This window comes from Melospiza melodia, chromosome 4, assembly GCF_035770615.1.
Source record: "Melospiza melodia melodia isolate bMelMel2 chromosome 4, bMelMel2.pri, whole genome shotgun sequence".
Classification (NCBI taxonomy): Eukaryota; Metazoa; Chordata; class Aves; order Passeriformes; family Passerellidae; genus Melospiza; species Melospiza melodia.
In genome coordinates this window covers 85,416,328-85,443,612 of record NC_086197.1, presented here as the reverse complement: position 1 = coordinate 85,443,612, position 27,285 = coordinate 85,416,328, and the positions used below count along the sequence as shown (strand labels likewise).

At 37.7% G+C, this 27,285-nt stretch overlaps 1 long non-coding RNA gene across 1 annotated transcript in view; it reads left to right on the top strand.

The window, feature by feature from the left end:
* The first annotated feature begins 459 nt into the window (after positions 1 to 459).
* Positions 460 to 27,285, top strand: part of LOC134418106 (uncharacterized) — a 78,021-nt gene continuing 51,195 nt past the window's right edge. Inside the window, exon 1 of the long non-coding RNA XR_010027700.1 lies at positions 460 to 597. This is a non-coding gene — a long non-coding RNA (uncharacterized LOC134418106). The remainder of the gene's footprint in view (positions 598 to 27,285) is intronic.

The following is a 27,285-nucleotide window of genomic DNA, read 5'->3' as shown; positions in this document are numbered from 1 at the left end:
CTTCTCAGAATAAATTGATCCATACAGGTGAAGCAATCCTGAGAAGTTAGCCTCAGCCATCAATAAAACTGAAAACCCTAGAAACCAGGACAATGCCTACTATGCTAATCTGTGACCCGTTGGTTGAGTGAAAGATCAAATCCTTTGGGATTTGTCCTAAGAAATACCATGAAACTCTTTCTCTTCTTAAGAGAGTCTGTAATCTCTTGAGGGTATTGTCCAAACCATAAAAACCAGGTTGCTCCCATTGGGTCAGCTTGATTGCTATCTCTGCTCATTCTGTTTTCAGTGGAGTGTGGTGTAGCTGTAACCACTGAGCAAGGAAGAGAATGAATGTATGAATTGCTAAGCTGCATTAAAAGTTTAAGTAAGTGATAAGTGAGGAATTTTCTTTAATGGCTTATTTACTATACTTACAACAATGTTTTGAATTATGTAGTGAACGTTCAGATCTGTCACAAGACTTGCTTTGCCTGGAGACATACAACATGTCAGCCTGCTGCCGTGAGCTGTTTTGCTGTGCATTGCTGGGGATGTGTTCACTCTCACGCAAATCAGCACAGACCAAGCTGCACTCACAGAACAATTTTGTTTTCGGTAAGCGTGAATGAAAGTTTCAGGAAACAAATTCAGGTTTCCTAAAGTGAGAATAATTTTGCCCTGTGAAGTCCTCTTAATGCCAATGGAAGCTTAATTTTCCCGTTCCTTGAAAAGAAAAAAATGCATTATGAGATTTGTGGTAAGAGTTGCAATAGTACTAGTGAAGTAGAATCTGTGAAGACATAAGGACAAGGGGTATAGAAAGATTATATATTTAGAAAATATGGACAAGAGTTTAGACTTCAAAGCACCTTTTCAGAAAGAATGTTCTGGAGTTTTTTATAGTGAGATGTATTTGCTGAACTCTAACACAGGCAGTGATAGAATACAGGGAAATTTCTCTGAAAGCTTTTCCAGACTGACAAGAATTACACAGGAGATGCTATTGTCCCAGTCAACTGTCTGATGGGAGTTTGACTATGGCAGAGATGGGGAAATACAGGTGTGACACCTTTTTAAGCTTTAAATATTTGCCCCAGTGTAATTTTTGCATAGTGGTCTATAGTTTTGGGGCTCAGGAGAGGTTACAGAAGAGCTTTATGCAAAAAGTAATGCAAGAGTGGCACAGCAGCAACTTGAGCAAGAACAGTTCATTAACTAACTGAAGTCACCCTGCTCCTCTGCTTTGGTGACCAAAGAGTCACAGATCGTTTGAAAGCCTCACTCTACAGCTACATTTAGGGAAACAAAGTTGCCACAAGTGGTGTAGTGTGAGTGTGCTGAGTCAAGCTAACTATTCAGCCCTGTGAGTGGGTATCATGTGTGATAGTGCAGCTGTAATTTAGTGGTGACAGACATACTAATTAATCCCAAAACATTTACTAAGTTGACTATAAAATTAAAGTATCTAGAGTAAAGATAAGTCTCAAAAGAAAAAAGCCCAGCTGAAGGAACTGTGCCATTCCCTTGTAAACTATTGCTTCAATAAACTTCAAGCTGTTCCATTAAAACACAATTTGTTCCATAAAAAAAAAGCCCTGTTGGTTAGCTAAGGTAAGAGTAATCTAATCTAACTGTAAATGTCTGAGAGCTGGTCATTTCAGCTTTTCATTTGGTCATTTTAGCTTTTCCATATAGCAAGAGGTGAGCAACAGGATGATGCCTGTGAGCTGTCTTTGCATCACTATCTGAATGCAAGAGGAATCTGTCCCTGCCTGTTCCTCCTCAGTGACTGACTAGAAAGGGTGTAGGGAAAATTGTTCAGGCCTAGACATTTACATTTTAGATGTGTAAGTTAATGTACACTATGTCTTATGCTTTCTCTATTTTCCTACTCGTATTCCTTTCCTTCTTCTCTATTGTATAATCAGACCTCTAAAAGTTTAAATTGTCAACCCATGCATTGGGCAATTATTGGAAAAACACATAATAGTAACTAAGCTTTCATTAGTACAAAAATGCAGTAGTAGTTTATTAATTTTCTCACCTCACTCTTTAACCCTTGGCTTTAGTACGTGGGAGTTTGTTCCGGGCATGAAAGAGAAGCTCAGTTCTCTTGCTCGTTGAATATCTGAGTGTTATATTTTGTTTGAACTAAAAGCCCAGGCAGTGGCTACTTTGGAAGCATTCAAACATCATAAAACATGAGCAAGGGAGCATGCATAGCAAATAAAAGAATTCATTTTCACACAACCCACCATGATCAAAAAAATCATTATTAGTGAAATTGTTTCAGAAAATTCCCACTAGCAGCACTTACCAGTCTGCCTGGCTTGTGGCTTTATTTTACAAATCAAGCAACACAAAACAATACAGAGCATGAAACTTCATCAAACATATTTTTCCCTCTGTTTGACTGCTATCTTACTACAAAAGCCCAAACTGCTTAGTCAGAAATGTAAATAGCATTTTTGAGTTTGACTGATTTTGCTTTTTGGCAATTTCATTAATTTATTGTATGTGAAACATATTGTATCTATTATATATTTGAATGGTACAGCTTTCCACATTTCTGTACAGCAGGTTACTGCAAGATTTGTTAATGACACAATAATTGTGTTTGTCTGAGCTGGATTGTCACAACCCACCTGAGCTCTATGGAAAAGGTAGCTAATATGAACTCCCACTGGGAAAACAAAGGAAAGAAGACAAAAAGAAAACCAAATTGCAACAATTGAAAATTATTACTATCACTCCAGAATTGCTTATAATCCATGAGAACAAATAGAAAGCCAGGTGGAAATATTGCATTATCTATAGAGAAATTTTTGTTCATTTTCTTGTTCCATTTCTACTCAGCTTAGCACAGTTCTCAAGCAGAACTTCTGCAGACCTTAAACAAGATACTGCAGTTTGCTCTTGGATGTATTAACCTAGAAAGCAATTAAAATGCAGCTCATTTAACCCTGTAATAAAACTGCTGCGAAAACTGCAGGCAGCAGAGGAATCTGCAGAGTTCTGCAGTGCATTCTCACCACTTCTATGCAGAGCAGAAGATGCAGGTTCTGCTTCACAGCAAACTTTGGGGTTTGGAATTTTCAGGTCGAAACAAAATATTTGGAACATGTTTTCTCAAAATTTAGTTGTACCAAAACATAGGTCAAAATTTTATTGTTCAAAAACCTCGCTGAACATATCTTCAAAAGCTGTTCAGCCTCATTAATTATTCAGCTTAAATGAAACAACACCTTTCAAGAAAAATAAATTTTGTCAAAAACTGCCTGACTAGATCTTTCCTGTGTTAACAGAAGCCATGTAAAAATAGGTTTAAATGTATTTTTAGAATTGCAAATTAGGGGAAATCTATTTACTCGAGAAGTGTAGGCTCATAAACAATGCTTAGTTTCTATCTTCATCTAGAAAAAACTGGTATTTCTGTCAAGTTGTAATTACTATTCAAGGACAAAAATTACACTTGACTATTCAGGACAAAACCTTTAATTCCTGCTAAGAACTCAGCAACCTTTCTTTTACTGACCTCTGCTACAGAGCTATCTGTCCTTCGGGTTTTTTTCAACTACCTGACCTTCTGCAGAAAAAAATAACAATCCTAAAAAACAAGAAATATACTACAAACAGAATAGCTTATAGAATGAGCTACATAGAATAGCATAAAGCATCTCTCTGCTACCAGTTTGTGTCTCTGCTCTTTGTTTTTAGTGTCCCTGTTCTCCTCTGCTTACCACCCTCTGTGATAATTTGATTGTTAATACTTCCAGAGAAAATGCCCCTCTGGACAATATCCTTGTATTTTTACATATCTGAAGACTATCTTGGTCACAGAGAAGATTTGACACACTCACCAGGATTTCAAACTAGCCCTGCAGAGAAATGGGGCTTGTCTCTGAGGCAAATTTACAAGGAGTAAAATATTTTAAAAATCAGAATTGATTTAGATTCTTTTGTGAGACCCCTGTTTTCAGGAAAGGGATTGCAGAGTGAATGGAGAGAGAGATTTCTCCTCTGACAGTACTAACCAGCAGCTCTAGTCTATGCATAGTGTTCATTAGGTCACTTGGAAAAAACAGGACCATAAATGCCTCTAACAATATTGTAAATGCTTCATGCTAAGCCACTCTCTCACAGTTTAAGCTAATCAGATAGACAAAATTATGGATGAATTTTTTAAATATAAGCAATCAGAATATGAAGCTACAGCACTAAGGAATTCTCTCTAATGTCTGTGAGTGAGAAGATAATGGAAAAAGAGAATGAGAAGCTCATATAAGACTGGAGCTAAATTGTCCACTATATGAACATTCCTTTAAGTTTCAATCCTTCTTAGCCACAATTAAATAAGATTGCAATTTTCTGCAAGAAAGTGAGTAAGCACAGTAAGTACTTGTGAGAGACTGTGAAAAAGGCTGACTTTAAGAAATTCATTCTGGTGTGTTAAATAGCTCCATCTGAAAATAACCCCAGATTCAGAATCATAGGAGTTGAGAGACTATCTTCTCAGCCAGGATATGCTTGAACCTAAGTAGCCTAAAGCACTTTTTGCCATGCTATTATCAGACCTTAAAGGTCTTAAAACTACAAAATCCTTCAGATGATTTTCCCTGTTAAGTGGTTTCTTGTTCTGAGGTACATGGAAACAGGTGTGGTGCTCAGCCCATTATCTGTTCAGCCCCCTGTGAAAAATGGACCGTGGTGGTGTTCTATGTGTTACCATCTCCTGAGGAGAAATGCAGACCATGAGGAAAGGTCTTTAGGTCTGCCCTCACCATCAAATCCCAGGGGAAAGGACATTCCAGATGCCAACACACCAGCTGTGGGACTGCCATGGGACTGATGGCACTCCAAACACAGCACCCCTGAGCACGAGAAAGAGGGATCATTAATTCAGGCAATGCCAGTTTGTAAGTGCTGGAAGGACCTGTATATAAGGTATTTTGAATGTTTTAGACCTGACAAAGTAGAAATCCCCAAAACTCTGGTTTCTGCTATTTGGAACTGGTTTATTTATTTATCATTCTGCTAATCAGAACTACCACTTATTGCTAGGTGACATCTCAAGAGATATTCAGGGAAGGAGCACGCCATTTGACGTGGATTAATTAATTCAATTGACAACACAGAAGTAATTAAAAAATAATAAATCTACTTTGTCCAACAGAGAAATTCCTACTTCATCACTTTTTTGTGCAGCCTACTCCTGTGATTGCAGGTGGAAGGTTTTTGTGGGCTACCATAGATGCAATTTTCTGAAAGAAAAAGTGAGAGAGGTATGCAAATGCAAGGAAGAAAAATCTATATTAGAGATAAGTGTACATCATATATTTTTTAATTTCATTCTGAGAATCTTTAAAGCACTTTAGAGTGGTTAATATTTTGTCTGCACTGACCTGTGTCAAGTCACTCAAGATTTATGATAATATAGCCTTTTTCAGAATCAATAGTCTGCTGGTCAGAAAGGATTTCCTCAAGCATGGACAGCTGGGTGGCTGCCTCAAGATGCTGAATACTTTCCTTTCTTCTAGCAAAGGGCCATGGTGAATTTTATCAATAGGTCAATTGCATACAGGTGGATGCAGTTTTCAGGTCTTTTGCACAGCTACTTTGCTCTTCATTTTCTGTAATCAGGAAGAAACAGGAAATCCAAATGTCTCAGTAATTTTATCCAGTTCAGGGTTCAAATTCCTGTTATAAATTGTTGTAACTCAGTTTACTTCAAGAAAGCTGTGGTGATTTACCTCGGCTGAGTATACACAGGTAGCTGTTTTCCATTTCCTTGCTCTTGCTTCTCAGATACTACGTTGTAGCAAAACATAGTATTTTGTATTATCTTTTGAATTTATTGAGGGAGTTAGTATATGTTGATATATTTATTGTTAGTTTGTGTAGTTGCTTATTGTTTTTCTTCTGCCAATTGATATTCTGCTGCCAAATAAGATTCAGCCAATGGTCAGAACTGCAGGATGGGATGGCCAGGAGAGCTCTCCTCTCCTCCAAATGTGAATATTGACTAGAGAGAAGCAGGGCTGGGGTTGTCACCTCCCAGCAATTGACTTGAAGAACCACAGTTAATAATCTCTGCTGCCTTCATTGAAATGAAACACTTTTCTAGTGGCTTGGTCAGGTAAAGAGCATTTAGGCTATCAGCAATCTATGACTTCTGAGATTTTTGAAAGTTGTTGAGCACTTAATTTTTTTGAAATCATATTGCATGTTTGTGCTTTTTTATAACATGTCCCTTATTCCTGTCAGCAGATACCTCACTGTGCAAAGGACACTATTTCCAAAAATCCAGACAGAATCTTTTAGAAATCCAGTAAAGCTTCCCATATATCTCTATAGATATACTAACACAGCTGTACTGAGGGAGAGATGAAATATCTACCAGCAGAAAATAAGCCATTAGGAGAAACAATAAAAGGGATAAGCAATGCCTAAAGCTAGAGAAAGAGAAGGAAATTTGAAATTCAGGCAATAAGAAGAACATATCACTTAATCATTTGATTAAATGAGAATCCAATGGGCAAATTAACATTTTATTGTTTCCTGAGCTGGTGTAACATATGTGCTGAGTAGGCCTCCTCCAAAGGTAACAAAATGCAGGCTTTGCTTTTATGGAGCAAAACATGGTAGTGACTGTCTGCTTTCCCAGACACAGATTCTAATGTATTCACAAAGGGAAGCATTTGTCTGGCTCAGCCATTTTCAAAGTGTACATCTAGATGAAAGCAGTGCAATATTAATGTCCACCAAAGGCATTAATAGGAAATTCAGATATAGGGCAGAGATTTAGGACTCTCTGAATACACAGCCTACTGCAATCTGAAGTAGGTGAGTGTTGGATAGTGTTTTGCTTGCATGAGAAGCAGAAGGAAGAAGGAAATATGCTCCTTTACCTGGTAGCTCTGTATTTGTCTTCTCTTATTTGTTCTCTGTTACTGTTTTCACTTAATTTCTGGCCTAGTTACCACCCTTAAGTGGCCTTTTCTAAGGCTCAACTTTGTTTCTTTGTGGAGGAGAGTATTGTAGGACCATTCCGATTTAGTAGACAATTTTTTTGTTCTACCTTCACTGTACAAAGTGAGATTATGGATTATCTTCATTAGTACTTACTACTTATGGACTATGTTCATTACTACTTACAAAGTAGACTTTCATATAATTATTAGGAACTGGCATTTGTTATATTTTTTCTACTGTTTTCCCACTTACTAGTTTTTCAGTATTCAGCTGTTCATATATGTTCTCCATGAGCTGTTTTGTTATGTATGAAAGTACACTATGATATCTGCCTTAAACAAAATAGATTGAATTTATCTGATTTTTAATCACCTTATGTTTCTTCAGTTGAGTTTGTCTTACACACCCTGAATTCCTGCTACAGTCAAATCTGGGATATAATGAAGGAAAGATTGATCATTGCTAATTATCTCAAATTGGGTTTTGTGCAATAAACCACTGAATATTACTCAAAATAACTGTTCTACTCAGGATTAAACCATTCAACAATTAATGAATATTTTCTGGTCTTCTCAAGTTTTCTCTAATTTGCAAGTCTGTAGACAGGCCTGTGATGCTGCATCATTTAACAATTCTTGTATTTCTTGTTCATCTGTGTTTTTATGTGTTGTTAGTGTGCTAGTAAAAACTTCCTTAATACTTGCTTTCAAAGGGAAAATCTTTGTGTTTAGAAAAGGGAAAATAGAGAGAGATGTAGAGTCTCCTTTCCAGGCAGGGACACTGTTTTTCCAGTGCTCCCCATTCTTTGTTGGGGGAAATCAGATTTTCCTACACCAGATGGTCTTCTGAATCACGTCATCTGCATCACATTTACAGGTGCAAACTATCATGTCCCAGGTAGCTGCCAGTTACACAAAAAAGCTTCAAGAGTTATTAACAAGTTTAATTAACAGCGTGTGAATCATGTACTCACGTCTTCTACTAATGAGCAGTTATCTGAAACCCTTAGCTATGTTACATACTAACAGCATCCAAGACAACACACTATGTCAAAACAGTTCTGATTTGCAAAAGAAAAAAATCTTTCCAAAGCTATAATTAAATATTGGTAAGATATGTTTCTGTCATCAGCTAGCAACTAGTGTACCATCTATTCAACCAAACAGGCACCCATTTAAATGACAGTCATACAGTTTACATGGATGCTGATCTAGTTCAAATAGATGCTGAACTATTTTAAACTGTTTTTGCTGAACAAGCACAAGCAACTCAGCAGTAATACATAGAGATGAAGCCTAGTGATGTTATTTTCCTTAAAGGAAAAACCATTAATGACATCATTAAAATATTTGCTGGAATGTCTTACTAGGAATGTCTTTTATATCTTGTATTCTCTTATATAAGAAAATATTCTCTCCTTTTTTTTCCCCCTCAATATTTGTATATTAGAGATTACAAGAAATCTCTGAATAATACCCAATGGTATATTACCTCCCCTCCACTAACTTGTTTTTACTATGTTAAAAGCAAATAGTAGAGTAACTAAAGAAAATATCAATAATAAAGAAATTAAATCCTTGGCGCTTAAGTATCTGTTTGGGGAACAGAAATATTCTAGAAAACTTTAGATGTTGCCTCTGTTGATGTACTTGATTGAGTTCTCTCCAATGGTGCATGAAAGCGAGTAGCTGATGATATGAAATCTACAGGCTCCTCATGTCTTTTCGTGGGAAGTTTTGTGGGGAGGGCTCAGGGAGCCTGGGGATTTAAACTTTCTCCAGTTTCTCATGTTGGCTCTCACTGAAGGGAAGAGGCTCTGTTGGGTTCAGAACGGCGTCCCCAACCCTGTTGACCCAGCTGCTCCAGGGAAGGTTCAGCCTGACTTGTGCAATGGTTTTTCCCTGTGTTTTTCCTGAGACTTCTCCTTTGGCCCAGTTCCATACACTTTATCTTTTCTCCAGAGAGCCGTCCCTTACTCTTTCTGGGCCTGATCCCAGAAGAACTGGGATGACAAGAGATCGTGGAAGAGAGTTGCACTAATTTTAGTAAGCTTGGGAACACTGTCTGTGGAAATAAGAGAGAATAAGCCCCCAAAATATCTAAAGAAAATGATGAAAGAGATATTGATGAAGTCCTGTTCCTCATTGAATTGAACAGGAATGTTTATTAATAATGTAATTTACTTCAATAGAGTTATGACTTAACTTTCTATACTCAAAGGTGTTTCTAGCAACCAATGAATTATTTTAGTAAACAGAAAGCATTTTGATTATTCCACCATAAGACATTTTCAAATCTTTTGTGGAGGTACATTTTTGTCTTTATTCTCTTACAAGGAATTCAGTAGAGGAAAAAAAATATCACTGGGATGCACTAGGATCCAAGCATTATATGATATTTGCTTAATATTTTCCTTTCCTAGTCTTGAGGTTTTTACTTTTCCTGGAAGAAATTAACCATTTGATTCCCTGAATAGTTGCTGTATACTTACTAATAATTCAAAAATGAAAAATACATCAGAATAATCTCTTCAATAAGATGGTTTGTGTTACAGTGTATATATATATACACTGATGATATGAAATCATATATATATTTATATATATATAAATCATTTCATATAATTACTGATGATATGAAATTATATATATATTTATAGATATAAAGAGATCTAAGTACCTAAAAAGTAAAAATCACAACAATGATGTCCCATTCTTTTCTTCTCTCAATTGGCACATTCACACACACTCATATATATGTACACATATTTATGTCATACACACTCATATATATGTACACATATTTATGTATATGTTTTTTTCTCAAATTTGTACCCAAAATGATTTTGTTATTTGTATATCACTTAAAATTACTTTTCAGTGTATGAAGATCTCACTGAAGTTGAACTGGCCTTCATAAATTGATTTTACTTCTTGCTGTGGATGTTCCTCTCTTGCCCAAGGACGATGCAGCCAAACTTCCACACCCAGCATGTGACAGGCTTGAGATTTACCCACCACAGAGTTGTACCTCATCATCTGGGGGGCCAGAGGATGGAGGTGATTATCCATTAGTCCATTTCACTGTGGCTGGTCGGGTACAGAACTAGCAGGAGCGTTTGCCAGTTCCAGTTTGTCAGAGCTGATATTCCCAGTCCTGCTGTGCCTGTACTGAAATGGAGCTGCTTTCTGCCACGTGGGGTACTCCTAGGTGAGGTCTCCAAAAAGTCCCACTGCCAGTATGGTTGGGACTTCTTGTATCCCCTGGAGCCCAGGAGTTCCTCATGGTGGTGACAATGCATTGGAGCTGTATCTCGTTCATGGGTGAGGAGATGGAAATGATTCTCCATGCAGTAGGTTTTGGTGCAGAGGGTAGAGACAAAGGGTGGTGCTTTCACAGTAACATCTATTGCTGGGCAGATGTACTGTTGTGTTTTTCACTAGTTGGAGCTGTTTCTGAGTGTGTAGTCCTTGTTTTGATGCTTCAAAACACTTACAGTATTTTATTTGTCCATTTATTGCAACTTGAAGAAAAGAAATTACTTGTAAATGTTCAATAAATATTTGGAAGTCTCTGTGACAGAGACTGCCAATCCAGCTTGGTGGAACACCTGCCCACCAAGATTTTATTCTTTGGCAGTGGCAGATCTCACCTGGCTTTGCTGATGATACTGATCCCTCTGAAACAGAATACATGCCACCATAAACACCAATATTATTTTTTCTTTTCTCTCCTCCTCCGGCAGTCCATTACGAGACAGAAATGGGAACCCAAAACAAATAGAAAGGCTTTAACCTTTTTATTAGTGATTATCTCTCCTCTGAGAGAATTGTTTGATGTTGTAGTCGCAGAAGCAGTTTGAACATAGACTAGGTCAAGGTGAGAGCAGAGACCCCACCAAAGACTGAGTGAGACTGTGGAGACCCAGTTGTCTGAGAGAACAGATCTGTTAAAGAAACCTGACTTGGTCAGAATATACAGATTTACCCAAATCCAATAATATCAGAGGAAAATAAAGTTTTGGACAAAAAGTGGAGAGAGGGAAAAGGAGGGCAGAGTGTTTTTGTGGGACAAGGAAGATCCACTCCAGAATTGTGCTTGTGGCTACCTGTCCAGTCAGCAGGAGAGTGAGAAAGCACAAGTTTGAGTGTTTATCTTTTGCACCCCAGAGAAATGCCCTTGCCATAGACATGCTTCCCCTGCTGAAATGCTTTGAAATGTTTTGGTTTCTTAGTGATATGGAAATGGAACAATTTTGTTATGTCAAAATATTTCATAGGTCAGACTGCTCACTCTCAGCTTAGCCCTGTTGCACCTGTGTTTTATTCAAGCTCTGTCCACTAAAATAATTAATCCAAAAATAATGCACATAGAAAGAGCCAGCAAGCACTATCAGTAAAAAGGCAAACAAGCTAACAGCCCTGTCAAATGATCACTTTATTCTTCTACTGAACAGTGTATGAATAAACCTTATCTATATAACTCTTTTGTACCATCTTTTGACTTTAGATATGAAGCATTTTGTAAGTGGTAAACTCTAATCCAGGATGTAATTTAAGCACATGTTTTAACTGCTCTTTAGAAAAAGGTCTAACAGAGCACTTATTTAAATGTTTTTCTAATTAGGGGTTAATTAATGACAGCACCTGAATTTCCTGTAAAGGGATATTTTTCAGATAGAGAAATGGAAGCCAGACAAGTTGTCTTGCCAAGGAGTGCACAGAGTTACAGGCAGAGCAAAGATTTGAGCACCTCTCACCTCTCTCCAGACAGTGCTGTTTTCCCAAAGTTCCATGCAGTTTTATTTCCAGCATTTGTGCTGCATTCATGGGCTCGCTGGTGCGCCACAGACTTTGAAGTCAGGAAGTGTGGTAGACTACAAGGATACAAGCTGACAACTTTTGAAACATTCTCTTACCTATCTTTATGGGTCAGGACATAGCAGAATAAATGAGAACATGGGTACTATTTTATTGAAACCTTTTCTTTGTAATTCTTAGACCCTCTAAATCACTGAAAAAAAAAATCCACTTTTCTGTAAATCAGACAAAGGAAAAGGGAGAAGCATTTTATTTGACAGAGAAGGTCAAGAATGTTTTCCTCTTTCATCTATAATTCTGGCAGCCAAGGGAAATCCAGATTCATGAACAAGGAATATTGCTCTTATGGTCAATTAATCTATTGCTTTAATTCCCTTCAGAGTGATTGCTGTGATCCCCAGGTGTTTTTACCCAGAGCCTTCTCTGCCTGTCTTAGTCTTTGGTGACAGTCTGACAAATTCCTTATGAACAAGTGCTCACTTATACACATGTTAATGCATCAGCCACACAGCAAAATATTGTTAGGTTAACTAAAAGCCTACATATTAACTGCATGTAAAAGTTAATGCTATCATTCTGTAAGTAGACCTGGGTCTTTTTGTAGCTGTGTATGAAGAAAATTATATCTTAAAATGTTTTCTTCAAAACTATTTAATTTCAAGCTACTTCTGCCTTTGACAGGAGCAGCCTTTGTGAACTAAGCAGGGAATGCTGCAGTAAATTTATAGGAACATTTATCAAAACCTAGCTACACCACACTACTAATTTGGGATTCAGCACTTTACTAAATGTGCTAGAAAGTAACAGCAGGAGTTGTTCCCAATTTGTGAATGAATTCAGTGCTCAGAGAAGTGAATGAGCTAAGAACAGCCTGGGAAGAGGGAGGTGTGTGGTTCCTCACCTCTTCTCCACATGACAGTTCTTGCTCAGAATTGGACCCATGAATCTTGAGAGTTGGTTCCATAAATGAGTCACTTTCTGAGCAAAAATAACCTACATTAAATTAGAGTCTGAAACGGTTAGACTCAAAGGAACATTGAGTCTAACCATTTGAATTTATTCAAATATATTTGATTAGATAGTATCCAGCTCAATATCTAGGACCTGAAAATTCCTGGATCTGCCTTCTTACATGGTTTGAGTCATCCATTTGATTTTGCCCTGTTCTTAGCATCAGAGACAGTAAACTAATCTTTTCCACTCACTGGCACATTTCCTGGTTCTGTTCTCTCCCAGATGCTCACCAAGCCTCTTAGTTCACCTTTGTACTGCTGTAGCTTTTGTGCTCTGCTTTTCCTTACATTTCCACGTGCTTTCTCCCAAGGCCTCTTCTTTCAAACATCAGTCTCTTTTCTGCTGGTTTTATGTTTTATCTTAAATACACTTTTTATTCCATCCCTTGCTGTAGGCTAGCTTTTTTGTTTGCTTGCTTCCTTTCTTGCTTTTTTTGGTTTGGTTTTGTCTAGTGTTGAGTTTTTCTTAAAAGAGATACACTGAATGGTTAAAAATAGTGACAACTTTTTTTTAAAAATCACCTTGCTAAAACAATCTCTCTTACCAGGGTTTTGCATGAGAGCTGTTTGAAGACAGTCTCCAACAGGGCCAGCTAAGGCTTTCTGCTTTTCATTTTCATCTTGAGCTCTTTTTTTTTTTCCTTCTTGTTTCTTTCTTTCTAATCATTTTCACTTCAGCTCCAAAACAGATGAGAACTTGTGCATCTAACCCATACACATAAATTTATAAAAGAAAAGAGAGAAAACAAGGGAGAATTTTTCTTGAAATTATTTTTACTTATGCAGATATTTAGCTGATATTGAACCACAGATAGTAACCACAGAGTGACCACGTGCTTTCCTTCCTACCCAGGAGTCCTGTTAATCAAACCCTCTCTTGCATTAACTGGTACAGTTCTCTTAAATCAAAGGCAATGCACTGATTTGCTACAGTGTTCTCCAGAAAACATTACCCTCCTCTGGGTGTGTTCTTTGCATTCTCTAGTAGGCATATCACATCAGCAAATCCAAAAAATGAATTGCCACACAATAAAGCAGCATGGCAATAGATCTATTTCTCACCTGTGCACTGAAGTGTGGTTCTTCTGCAGTGTAAATGGGGCTAACATGTTTGTCACTCACATGTAGAGAAAATATCATGTGCTGACAGAAAAATGCTTGTGATGACAGAGTAATGCAGGGCTGAGAAATATATCAAGAAAAAGGCAAGGAGAAGTTGTTCTGCTGAGCAGCAATGTATATAATCTACATGTACTTGTGCCGCTGGATCACCATCTCATCTACTTTCTTGGACTTGTAAATAGAGTATATTTCAATTCTTATGCAGGAATCCAAAACTGTACCTTTAATTTTACACACCTTCTTAAGTCTGCTTCCCTGTCTGTTATAAACATCACAGGTTTTACTTCACTTAGCTCTGACCTTCTAACAGTTAATCATCTCTTTTAAGTTAACTGATCACATCTCCTCCAAGGCTGATGGGAAAAGATTCATTCCAGCCAAAGCTCTCTGTATATGTTTCCTTGGTTTACTACACAAGCTAGATAAGATTGCACAGTGAAATTATAAATAGCTGGTACTGAGTGAGAACATTCTCACCATTTGTGGCTGTGTCTTGTATAGCACAGTTCTTGTGCAGAGCCAAGCATTTTTGAGTATAGAAAGGAAACATCACAAGTCAGAGCCAGGATATTTATGCAATCCTCAGATGTCTAACAACACACTTTCATGGGTACAGACATGTTAATATATAGGTACCTGAAAATTGCAGGAATTGTTGTTCCAGTCTCTCTATTAAATATTTCATCGACTTGTTTTCATGTTAATGCAATAGTTTCATTTTAATGGCCTGACTTCTGTTTGTTTGTTCACTTTCCCAGTGAATAGAGGACAAGCTAATTCCAGGAACTTTACAAACCCACTCAAATCCCATCTAAAATTGAATTCACTTGTAACTCCATGGGTAGTAAAAAACACAATCTGAGATCAGTGAGTTGAAACTGATTGACATTAGTTGATTTTTATTCTTTTTCTGAATCCAAACCTCAAATTCCACCTAATTCATTACATTCCATCTAACTCACTACATTAAAAAGTGGAAATACCACTTTTGGTATTTCCACTTATTAATGTAATGAGTTAGATGGAATTTTTTATTTTTGTCTATATTGCATACAGTCTTTTCAGTACCCAATAAACATAACAGTCATAGTGAGGGGCATGCTTATTTGCAGAGAAGAAGTGCTAATTCAGGTTTAAATACCAATGGTTTATATGTACATGTGTCAATTCCATTATTGTATGAAGCTGGTTTTCAATACTCAGGTGGAAAAGACACATAGTTCCTTATTCTTGCAGATCTGGCTAGATAGAGACAGCACTGGGAGTCCCATCTGTGCTGACTTGCTGTTTGGCATCTTTGGGGAGTGCTAGATGTGTCCAAAGGATTTGGATGATCACAGCAGGAATAACAAAGTGTAGAAGCACTGGACTCATGTACAGATCACCTTTGCCTTGCAATATCAAGAACATTTTCTCATACTTTTGAAAATCTAGAAACCTGAACTGCTGAGTAGCTGTAAATCCAGGGAGAGCCTAGCCAAAATTGCAAGATTTCTTTCTATGGTAAGAGGTAAAGTGCCACACATTGGGGTGAAAAAGAAATATCTGAATGAGCAAGGGAAGAGGTATCAGTTCATAGAGAATGAATCACCTGTATCTCCAGATTCTATGAGATATTAAGGCAGTGTTGACCTACTTTTGCAAAAAGGTGAAACTTGGTTTAGGTTAGGTCATCATCAGTCATATAAAATAATCTTTCTATACCAATGAACATTTGTAAAGTCTCAGCTGGATTATCACACACAGGTTTCAGTGTAACAGCTCTGAAACAATGAAAAAAAGGTACCAAAAGCCACAATAAATGGTAGAAGATTTTGCACTGCTGCACAGAACACAGAAAATGGAATTTTGAAAGGGTTTTCCATTTAATTTGCTGTAAAGTGGACCTGTGTGCTCCCTGTGGTATCCATTACAGGACAAGAAATGGTGGCTTGCATTTCAAAGTATGGAAATCCCAGGGAAGGAGCTTTAATGAAAAGGGTCAAGAGACACAGGAATTGATTATTGGGCAGGAAGAGGGAGAGTCTGGGACTTTTAAAGCAGGTTCAAAATATGTTTCTTGTGAATGACACAGTTCAGATGCTCCTGTCTTGAGGACTGGCCCTTGGGGCTTATCCAGCCCCTTCCACAGGGATTTCTATAAATATGTGCTGAAGGTGCACTCAGTCATCAAAAGCAACAGAGTCAGCATGTACCTCAAACCCTGCCTGACTTCAGCTGAAGCAATGTTCATGCAAAGCAGTCAGAGAGTAATGTCAAAAGGAATATGGAATCAAGCTAAAATTACCCTGAAGTACCCCATGAATCCCCATTAATCTTTGCCCCTCTGCCCTCGATATGGATGGGAGGGCAGGAACTGCCCCTGTGCCCCTGGATATGGATGGGGTGGGAGGGCTGGAGCTGCCCCTGTGCCCTGATATGGATGTGAGGGCAGGAACTTCCCCTGTGCCCCTGATATGCATGGGAGGGCTGGAGCTGCCCCTGTGCCCCTGACACGGATGGGAGGGCAGGAGCTGCCCCTTTATCCCCGATATGGATGGAAGGGCTGGAACTGCCCCTTTACCCCTGATATGGATGGGAGGGCTGGAGGTGCCCCTTTACCCCCGATACGGATGGGAGGGCTGGAGCTGCTCCTCTGCCCCTGACATGGATGGGAGGGCTGGATCTCGGGTCACTGGTTCTGCCAGGCTCTGGCACCATGCAGCTCCTCAGTTCTGCCCTCACTGCAGAGTTTCCTACACAGCACTGCAGGCACAGTCCCACTAAACCCCTCTTCTGCCCAAGTCTCTTTTTCTTTCTGTATGGCCATATCTGTTGCAGGCTCTCCAGCACGAGGTGCAGGCAGCAGTGCCAAGGAGGGCAGAGGAAAAAGTGGTGGCATTTGGTGAAAATGAAAAATACAGCCAGCTTCCATGGAAATATTATTATACAGGGTAAACTGCTCTTACAGCCTTTTTAGAAGCCATACCTAAAAACCCTAACAGACTCTAGAGCTGGCCTCAATAAATGCTTTTTATTTTAAAGGCACAGTTGATAATACGGCATATACCTCTAATTAGAGTGTACAGGGAATAAAAAGTAAATTTAAAGGCCTGCTCTTCTGGGATTTCATTTTTTTTGTCTTGTCAATGTTTGTGCCCCATTTAATCATTCCAGAGGTATGAATAAAGTAATAACATTTAAATTGTTTGGAATTTATTTTTCACATTTAGAAAAAAAAGAGAATTGATTTCTTCCTCCTTTAAATGAGATATAATAAAACATAAAGAATCTGGAAAATTGTAGCTTTCCCCGATAAAAGAAATGATGTGACAAGTATAACTGCCTACTGAGAAACATAAAATGTCCTTGAATCATTTTGAGTAGTAGCAAACAATATTTATTCCTCATGACCTAGTACTTTTGTCCAGAAGCAATAGCCATTAAAAGCATTCACAATTTTAAAGTGACATAAAATCAGTACAGGTGAGGGATTTTGGGCACGTGGCAGGGCATATACTTCAGGGAAGCTTTCCTTACAAATAATACTTTCATCCATACAAAAATGTCATCAACAGAGATGTCTCTAATTATCAGAGTCTTTAAGTCTAAACTTGTCCTTCCTGAAACTACTGTTGATTCTTGTGGAGACAAGATGTGCCTCTGTATTTTTTAATATTCAAAACAGACTTTCTATCATGGATATCTTTCTTACAGAGTAACATGATATGAAAAAAATTTTCCCTACTTACTCTTCATTTGTGTCTTCATGCCAGGCTAAGCACAGCCCTGGCTGAGTGTATATGATGCATTTGATGCTAAGGATGCTGGATGGATAAGGAATGTGACTGACAAGTCCTTAAAAAAGATTTGTCACATGGATTTTAAGCTAAAAAAAGCTCTATGAGCAACAGAATTCATCCTCAATGTTAAGCTTGCTAATATTTTCCCAGCAGCTAGTGGAAATAGGGAAAGATTTAAAACATAGATGATCACAGAACAGAAACATTGTTTGCTAATTAACTTGACTGGATCTGACATGATTAACTTATGAGAATCAGTGCAGTTTCTATCAGTATTTTGAGACTATCTCAGATCTTGTTCTGTCATAATGGACTCCTGCAGACACAGGACAGACATGCTATCTCTGAGCGGATGAAACTGGTTTCTCATCTGCATGCGACACACAAGTCTTTAGTTCAAGAGGTTCTTCATTTTCCTTCTCTTTTCTTAGGAAAAAGGAAAACTTTACCATGAAGCAACTGGACTGAAGGACTGGCTTGACATGCAGCACTTGTCAAGATAGCTGGGCTGCATTTCTTTGTGAAATGTTCTGCCATCCTGCTTCTGCCATGCAGGACCCTCAGCATCAGCAGGTGTGCTGTACTACAAAGAAAGCAGGACAGCTCAAGCTACACAGGAAAAGGATTCAGCTAAAGAAGCTAAACTGACTTCTACACCTTCTTCAGTAGAATCCCACTGTGAATAGGCATTAGGAAGAGATAACTTTGGGCAGCTTGGGCCAGTTTTAAAATTTTGCTACTTGCAAATTGTGCCAGAGAACAGCTGGGACTTTTGCTTTTCCACAGATACCTGCCCAACAGAATCTTTTACTTTGGCCCTCCTGTCATATCTTGTCTCCTTAAGGTTTTTCTGTGCTCAGAAGGGATAGCTGCACTGCTAGAGCTAATGTTATCCCTCCTCCCTCCAGTGCAGGAACAGCTCATACAAGAGATGGAGCTCCTTTACCCGTACCACTGTCAGAATAAGCATCACAGGGAAAAAAACCCCAATATTTTCTTGTTAAATGGAACCTGTTAGGGCTAGGGTTTGGAGGCTTTTTGCATATTATGTTGATAAACATAAAGCCCCGAGATATCTTTGCTCCTAATAGGCTTAGTTGTGCTTGCAAAGATTCAAAATGTGGGCCTGTCTTGGGAGTGTATTTCTATGGCTAATTCAGCAAAAAGCCAGAAAAGTTCTGTGTGCCTTTGTCTTCTGCTTAACACCTGGAATTTTTCAGTGAAAATACTATATTGTATTAACAGAAAAATTCTCAAATGGGTTATTCCTTAATTCTATGCAGCCTGCAGCCACAGTTCTTTTTCATTTTTTTCCTTGGTGTTACTATTGAGTAAAGATGTGGATTGCCAAAGGTATGCATAAAGCTTCCTTGGCCCTTAGGATTGAAATGACTTCTTTCACCTACTCTAGCCAGCATAATTATGTTAATTTTGTGCACTATTAGAAACATTTTGCATGACCTTTGAAAAGTCAGATAGGTTCAGAGCACTAATTTCAGGGGAAGTCAGATGCAGGGTACCTATTAAGGATGAGCCTCTGCTGTACTTTCGCCAACACCATGAGCTGACATAAAGTTCCTCTGGTGCTCATTGTACTCTGGCACTCACAGATCACAGCTCCTTCTCCTCCTGCCCACAAGCACTCTCTTCCCTTTCAGTTACATAAGAGTTTGTGCAACTGTACAGTGAACTGGAGCAAGAAAGTCATCAGGGTAAAACTAACTTGCTATAAAAGTGGTTAATTTGGATCTGAATTAACTCCTGGACAGAGCTGACCCTGTGGCCTCCCAGCACTGAGTGTGGCTGTGGCAGGGTGGGGAATGAGGCTCCTGTGAGATGGCTTCTGACAGAGCTCCTCACCTCCAGAACTCCTCTGGGAGCTGCAGTGTAGATGTGCTCACACCACTGGTTCTCCTCCACAGTGTGGGGAAGCCAGCCCTGTCCCACACCTCACTGATGCTGTGAAGGCGAAATCTTACAGACTCTGATCTTCAGTTTGAACAGGTGTTATAACATATTTTAGGCAGGTGAATGAAAGTGGTAACTCCCAAAGTAAAACAGAAATAGCGGAATATCTTCAGAAACACAACAGGAATGCATGTATCAAATTTCAATCTTTTCATTCACTTTACAACTGGAGAATAACTCAGGCACCATGTGCCTGGTCCTGTGCTATGCACAAGCACCTCAGGAGTCTCAGTGTACCAAAGCCTTTGGACTTGGATAGGAGAACTCATGTTTTCCTGCATTCATTGAATCAGTTTGAATAACTCCAGTGGCAAAACCACCATTTAGTGGTTACTTATGAGAATAATTTACAATTATGTTGAAACAAACTAATTTGGATTTTGTGAGAGCAAAAATGTGTCTTCTAGAACATTCTCTTTTCTGAAATGCCTGAAATCTTTATGAAGTCTAATGTAAAATAACCTTTGACCAATTAGACAATCACTGCCTATACATATTGACAAGAGGCTCCTGTAGATATCTTCTGTAAAGTAGGTCCTCTAAAACTGATATGATAAAAAATGCTGCTTTTTAATATTTTAATTGATTTTGCAATTGTTCTCAACAGATGCTGTAAATATGCATTTGAGTTAAACATTTATCAGGTTAATATTGTGTTACTCACAACTAAAATGTGAGATTATCAGAAAATATACTTTTTCTCATCAGGCGTAGAGAGAGAACAGGTTTAGAATCAACTCTGTGGATCTCTAAATTCTCTGAAGATATTCCATCAGTAATGAACACCACCTGTTTCACCCTGCTGGTCAAGATCCCACAGGGTAGAGCAAGTATTAGGCATCTGAAAGAGCATTTAACAGCACTTGCCAAGCTGCTCAGCTTTCTAGAGATAACAGAGTTATTCTTAGAAACTTCTTCGTGAGAGTCTTTCACAATTAGATGCAGCCAGGAGACAGTCAAAGAGTTCTCAATTGTATATATCCATGTAATGCAAATTTTAGTGGTTTATTTTACCTGAAGATCAAGTGTGTATAATCAGCTGTGTTCCTAATAGCAGTGAAGGTTTTTTGGAGTTTTGGAGAAGGCAGTAACCATGACATCAGTTCTGATAGGAAATGACAAAGAACTTGGAATATTTCAGTACACGTTGAAACTTTAACTTCAGCACTCTATCATACTCTCCCTTGTTTTGGGAAAAAAATGGAATTTTTGTCTAAACATATATAAATTTTTCAGTGAATGGCTAGATCAAACAGAGAAAGCCTCTATTTCTCAGCAGTAAGAAAAAGACTGAAAAATGTTATGAAAGGCAGAAAATCATGACTATCTTTTACATAGCTTTAAGTTCATGGCCTATCAGGATATTTCTTCCTCACTGATGTTGGTCTATGGTGAGTCAGATTCAAAGATGTATCAGACATTCATTTTCTGTAAAATCAAGCCAACAGAATCCATACCCCTTGGAGTTATTAAAATTCTTCCTGTTAGATATGTTGTCAGATATCTGTACACTGATGAATCCACTGCATTATAATGCAGATTGCATATTTTATGAATATTCTCAGAATATATTGAAATTCTTGTGTGATGACAGAAAGGATGCTCGAAAATTCCCTTTCCACCTCTTTTTTCTTTAAAATAATGGAGAAATGCATGCCCATCTGAAGCAATCTTCCATTTTATGTTTTTAGTAAGGTTTCATTACAAGTTAGCCAAATAGATAGAAAGAGTGTTACTCACCTGAAAAAGTTTTGGTTAAGCCATTTGTGTAATAGAATTTCCCTTCTATGGAGCCTTTGCCTTCATCTGCAGTGCCTAGAGCTGAGTTTTCAGAAATCTTTGGGACAACTGGAGGAAGAAATAATGTTAAATGGTAAAACCCAAAAAAAAAGAGTAAGGAATAGATCCATCGTCTTGCTCTGAATGAGGTTGAACTAAACTAGGAAACAAACAACTTTCCTTTCGTCAGGGAACCATCATTTAAGTAAACCTGGGTGATAAAGAAATATCTAATGAGTATAAATTTTGTGTCCATGAGGGAACATCTAACAAAAAGTGTTTGGCTTATGATTTAGTTATGGAGGCATATAAACAGATAGATAATTTTGTACTTGTGCATGATCTTCATGTCAAATACTCTCTTTTACATTGTTTCTGTTAAGCTATCTGCAAACACTGTCAGGTCATCTTCTGCATGAGCTGTGGATAATCCAGAAATCTCAATGGCTATGCTGATATCTTTGAGTTACTGCTTTCTTCATATATTAATTTACGTGTGTCTAGACTGATCTCCACAAGATTAGTAGTTGTCTTTGGAGGTGGAAACATGATATTTAAATGATTACTTATTTCTTGAGGATTGAACTATAAAAATATTGGATTTGTTTTGCAATGTTGCTTCTTATGGGATGCACTATAAAAATTCAATTCTGAAACATTACTCAATAATCTGAGAAGAAAGAGATTCTGTTTTCATACTATTTTATTACTACTTCCATGGAAAAGAAAAATGTGGATATTGTGAACCTGGAAATCAAGATCTAATCCTATCATCTTGTGTTACTGTTACAGGATGTTTAATTCAGAAATTGAAATGAAGGGATCTTTTTGCCTTGTTTTTTTTTTGTCAAGTAAGTGTTTCATTATTTGAGTAGCATATAAAATACACCCCCAAACCACAGGAAAAAGTAATATTGAGCTTCATAATAAAATATACATTTTAGTTTTCCACTCTCTGCTTCATGTCAGCTAATGTGTTTTTAATTTATCATTCAAAATTAATTTCAGAATTCAAACCTAGCACTGAAGTCAGCAGTTGATGTAGTAAACTTACCATGTCATGTAATATCAGTCCCTATGTTTGTACTACTAAAAATCTGTATTAGATATTATTGAATATTTTTAATACACAAAGATTACAAGCACATGCATCTGTGCTTATTACTGACCTGGATTCTAGGGTATTAAATGATGGTGCATATTATATGAAACATCTTTCCAGAGAGCAGTATCTGGCTATGTATTTGTATTTTGATATTGGCTACAATTTTAGTAGATATTTACTTTAAAAATGTGTTACATTTCAAATATTTTAAGTCAATTGATTTGCTTTTCTGATAGCTCATATAACCTAACAAACAGCCTGAATTTGATAAATGTACTTTGTTCTAACTTATAAAATAGTCATTAGAGTTTCTATGAGAAAATGATATGTCTACCAGGAGATGAAAATCCTGATCATATGATTAGAAAACACTGGTACATCCTCTCCCTCCCCAAAACACATATTTGTTCATCATGGACGATGAAGCTAATTATACAGGATCTCCTTGCATGCTGACTGAAGCTGGTTTGCATGTTAATGTGGAGAAGAAACAGCATTAAGACTGTCAGTGCTGGACATGCTTCAATGTTGCCTTTTAATTAAAAGTTCAAATTTCTGAGAGAATAGCTGGAAAAGAATGTACCGGAATCTTACACAAGAGCTTGACTTACAAAACACAGCAGTCACATGGGTTTGTTTCCTGTCACACACTGTTAGCATCAATGACACTGCTGCTGCCAAGTTCACTTGATCTATGCATAAAAGAGATGCTTACTTTTCAAGAGTTATTTGCCCAGCAATAATGAAAACATCCCAAATTCCTTCATAGTTAACATGCCCCCACCCCCAGACGTTATTAATATGCAGCCATACAGATCAAGAAAAACAAAGTATTGAATTGCTGACCTCAGGACTTTTCCTGTGGGGTGGGGGTTGCTTTGGTTTGGGGTGGTTTAAGTTTTCTCATCAGGAGCAGAGTTTTCTTTTAATGGCTGCTGCATGAAAGCACATCTTCTCTATTTACTGGCTTATCTGTAGTGTTTTGCATGGATTTCTAGATTGAAGTTCCTCTCATTAATGAAAATTGAGATAGCTGGCAATTCTCTCAAAGCTAGGTTTATGTCCTGAAAGTGTAACAGCCCAAGGAAAATAATGCCCCAAGTTTGTGATTTAAATCATTCATTCCTAACAGTAAGTGAATATCATACTTTCAAAGACAACATGTCAAAGTTTCCCAGAGATATTCATTCCAATGGCTCACATCTGATTATCTGTTGCGCTGGGGTAAACACAAAGTAATTTTCCTTGCACAGGGAAATCAGCTCTGTCATCACACAGCTATAAATTGAAGTATAACTGGCCCACCCTTTTTTGATTTTGAAATGTAATGGCTCAGCTCAGAACAGCAGTAGAATAATATTTGCATATTTGGTCTATTTTAAAGTCAAATACCATTATTTAAATGATAATTGGAATACTTTCTTTAGTAAAGACAGCATAAACAATACATACATGAATTAATCATCTTTCCTTATGAACTTACACTTCAATGAAGGAGATAATTTAGCCAATGAACAACTAAAGTTGCATTAGATAAATGAAGAAAATCTTTTCAGTGAAAAGGGGATTGACCTTGTTGCAGTCTTGTAATGTTTTTTCAACTTAAATTCCATTTGATTGTTGATTGTTTTAAAAGTAATGTTTTAAAGAAATAAATGTCAGATCAGAGGAAAGGCAGTCTACACCAGTGTCCTCCCTCTGACTGTGAGAGAAAGAGGATGCCTAATTAAGCAAAATCATATAGTTATTTATAATATTCTGTCAATGTGCTGTTCTAAGTTCTTATGCTTCTTGTGTTCTGTGGTTTGGCTTTTCCAGTGAATATTAAAAGCAGAGAATGCACTTGAGACACCATGTTTCTGTTAGCCATTCAAAGCTCTGCTCTGCTTGCTTAATTTTTATTTTTCCCCCCAAAACCATTCCATAATTTTTACCTTTTCCCTTTTTCTGAACTTCAGAAACAAGAGTAAAATTTTGTTGCATTACAAATACATGACATATTGCCTGATCACATGAAAAAGCAGTATAAACCAAAGTCACCTTTGGCCTGGTTACCTTTCTAAGATTTTGATCTAGGGTCCTTTTACAGAACCCTTATTCTAGACAACCAGATCAGCTCAGAGGCTAGATCTTCCTTACAAAAGAGCCTCCAAATGCTAACATTTTCTGTTACTTCACTTTTGATAGCTATCACAGTACTGCACTAGTTAACCAAGGAATAAAATAGTAGACAACTGGGTGCTCACAGCTGCTCAGGTGCTGCTTTAATCCAGGACACTGCACTCCATGCATCTGTTTGAGCCTTCTCATTGTGGGGCTTGGATGCTGTGGGCTCTCAACATGTTCACTTCAGAGGGAGAGGCAACTGCAGCTCGGGTCTTGGGTGACGCAAGTCTCTTCCAAGGGGCAAAGCTGTGTGTAGTGACTAGTCGGACCAGATGTTCCAGCTGTGGACACATCTTGTTCGGGTGTCTGAGTTTGGATAAGTCCAGGCAGCATAGCTGAAAGACAAGTAAGGTTAAAAAGTCTAACCAATTAATTGATAAATTGACACTTTTTGGTGGATTATTTATAGAGTTTATTTCTTTTTTTTTTTTCAAATTCATTTCCTACACAAGTTTCAATAGACTTTTTAAGTTGAAATATGTGGTTATGACGAATTTTCAAAGCTCACACTTACGGAACACTGGAACATATTTCACCTGTGCACGTGGGAGAGTCATCACCAGACACTTTCCCATGCCCAGACAAACATCAGAGCAAAATGATCCCACCTGAGTGATGTGAGTAACCATGTCTACACAACACAGCCAGATTTTCAATGTCCATGAATGATTGCATCATTAAATGGTTCAAAAAAGCGATTACTGGGAAAGTTGAATAATTGATTGTATCCTCAAAACTGAATTCTCTACATGGATATTTGACATAATCAAGATCCTAAATTTATCAAATAAAGCTTTTGTTGTGAATTAGTCACTCCATGACAGCTACAAGCACAAAAAGATGCAAACACACATCAAATATTGCTTTGTGAAATTTGTCACAATTGACAGCCTTCTGTTAAGGTCTCTGACAGAATGTAAATTGGGTCTTTATTATTTGAATAATGTAGAAAAGAGGAATATGTCAAGTCTATTAAATTTATTTAGACTTTATCACTCTTCACTTGTACCAAAACAGCCAAGTGCTTCCTACAAACATTTTGCCAGAGACAATATTTTACCTTTTTATAGCAAAAAATAATTAATAACCTTTAAAAATATGAAAGATAATTTTAACTTTCTTCTAATCTGTTTGTTTTTAAAAACCCAAAATAGAAGTAGAAGATAAACTGTATTCAGAAATTAGCAAAGGAAGATTAGCCAAAAAAATTCTCTTTACCCAAAAATAGATAAACTGTTTGACTATATTTATTTATCTGTTTATTCTTGTTCTCACAAAACATGCCAGAGAATTAATAATGTATTTTGCAAATAAGTTATGATCTAAGACATCAATCTGAGAAGCCACATATGCACATATCTGATCAGGGAAGTACTTAGCCATATGCCCTGCATCAGTGGGACTCAAGAATATTCAATGAGATCCTTTCCAAAATTAAGGCCTGAGGCAGTGAGATATTGAAGGAGAATGTTATGACAAAAAGTCATGGAATCATAGAATCATGTATGTTGTAAAAGACCTGTAAAAGGATTGAGTCTGATCATTAACCCAGCTCTGTCAAATCCACCAGAAAATCATGTCCCTAAGTTCCACTGGACTAACTTGGTGTGACCTATAAATGTACTGAGGTAAAAACAGACTATTTTTTAAAGGGAATATTTCAAGGATCGCATTCACAGCACAGGCCCCAAGAAGCCCTGGTTGCATGACCAGGCTGGGGATATGCCATGGGAAAAGGGTGAGTGGTGTGGAAAGACTGAGAGCTAGTGCTGGGGCTGAAAGATGAAGATGAAATCACCACCTCTGCCACCACTTGGCTGGAGCCTTTCACATTCCCTCCAAGATGTGAATGTAGTGAATGACTTTTCAGAACCTCCACACTCAGATACTGTTTGCCTTGATTTGTTGGGTAACATTTTGCACTTATTCTTTGGTTTTCTGGGATGTAATTCTTGGTTCTTAGGTTCGATTCTCATTCCTGCACTTACTTTCTCCGTTTATGTTGATTTAAGGAGTCCTACATGCTCATGATATTGTTTTTAAAAGCATCAAGCCTTGTGTTTATTAGACAAATATTTGATTGCTCTAAATTAAACTCTCAACTGATTAGTCGTAAAATGTTGCTTCAAACCTACTCCTTTCTTTAATGCAACAGCCTGTATGTGGATTCACCTTTCCTCCCCATTTTTACTTGCCACCCAGCACTTTCCTGTGAGAGCTACTTGTTACAATGGTTGACTCTGGAACTCTTTTTTGCAGCTACTATAGAAACTGGCTCTGTCACTGTTTTGTATTGAAAACGAGCCCAAAAAGCAATAAAATCAAGTGTGGAAAGAAAATGGCAAGATTTTTGAATTCTAAAGTCAAGCTCAGCATCATCCTTACAGCAGAATATGTTGCATGGGGAAAGAGCATTTGGGATTCTTGGCTCATTCCTTCCCTTCTTCTCTTGGCATATACTGAAAACTGAAGAAGCACATTAGCAGCCAGACACTCCGTATCCTCAGGGGTCTCATTTCTCAAGCATACTTAGTACTCTTGGGCACCAAATGGAGACATGTTTTTGGTGCTCAGAG